Here is a 1,484-nt window from a genome sequence, read left to right on the forward strand (position 1 = left end):
CAAGGGGTGGGGGCAAGGGGGAGTGAAGTGTGAAGTGGTCATTTTCACAGGTGATTGTATTGAACAATGGTCCATCTTGAAACATGTTGAATTAAAGCTTCTTTCGCGCTAAAAGTCACGGCGACCCAGAAGTGGCCCCACTGAGAGGGGAGGATAAACCCGGATGTTCGTACAAGGCCACATACGTTCAGAATATAGGGCTGAAGTTTACTTTTGTCAATCTCGGTGGGGTCTCCTCAATCATGCGACTGTCTTCTTGACTGTCCTGAGTGACACTTTCACACCGCTGGCGGTCGTCATTGAGGTTGTGCCATTGACTTGTCATGCCACTGGGGTTACTGTCAAGTCATAAAGATGTCACTTCACGTGCCTGTAGTTACGTCCACCAGAACTGTTCTCTGGGCGTCTAGTTCTCGTCCCAACTACGCTCGACTTCACTCCGAGACGTGCTGATATCAGGCCTAGCCAACGCTAAGTCTACGCGTCCACTAAAATAAGATCGCTTCCAGGCCAGCCTAGGCCTAATGTATCAAATTTTTGCGTGGTGTAGAACCGACTCAAAAAGATCCGCGTCCACCGACGTCAGATCAGCTAAACCTATTTTGAGCCCAGTGTGTTACGATTACGAGAACAACAGACAGCACAGGCGACTTATTTATTTAATTACATTTTCAGCATTGTTTCTGCTGTGTAGATCTATAGAGACACAAGTATAGTTCTAGACAAGACTGCCTCTTTTTAAATTATTATTACGCAGAGGCTAAAGTCTATCCCTGGCGTACATGTTAGCTCATATGAGCCTTGTGAGGGGTGACCTATGTATTGGCTAGGTCTAACATAGTCTATTTTTAGCTCCCTCGAGAACGAAATAATCTAGGTCAAGTGCTTTAATTCAATTTTCTGCTGTTTTTCGGCCCAATTTTACTATTGTACAACGTATTATAATGAGATAAAACTGTGTTGATATTGTTAAGTGCAATGAAGAAGCAAAAATGTACTTAAAGATGTAAATTTCCTTCAAAAAAGAGTCGAATCGAAGCTTCTTAGTATCCTGTACGGCTGACGAAAAAGCGTGCACGAAGGAAAATCGCGTAGTTATGCAAAAGGCAGTCAGTGACTGCCGAAAACGAGCTCATTTTCATGTGAGCCTGGCCTGCAACTGACGAAAAAAGCCAGTGGGCTTGGGGCCTAAGTTGTTGTATACGCGAGTAAAGGGCCGAGGGTAGATGAAGTAATTATCTTTGCTCACTCGTTCGCCCACAACAAGGCCTTGCGGATTTTGAGTTCAGCACGTCTCGCTTCACTCCGTTACTATCATACGCACAAGTACTACCAGTTTCTACTGTTCCATGAGTATTAGTTAAGTACAAGTAGTGACCTTTCAACTATTTTGATTTATTTCTAGTAAGAGTTTTACGTCACTTGCAACAGAATACGGGCACAAGTGCGGAAGATTAGTGGGTTTACAAAAGAGTAACAAACAC

This window comes from Aplysia californica, unplaced genomic scaffold (genome assembly GCF_000002075.1).
Source record: "Aplysia californica isolate F4 #8 unplaced genomic scaffold, AplCal3.0 scaffold00580, whole genome shotgun sequence".
Taxonomy (NCBI): Eukaryota; Metazoa; Mollusca; class Gastropoda; order Aplysiida; family Aplysiidae; genus Aplysia; species Aplysia californica.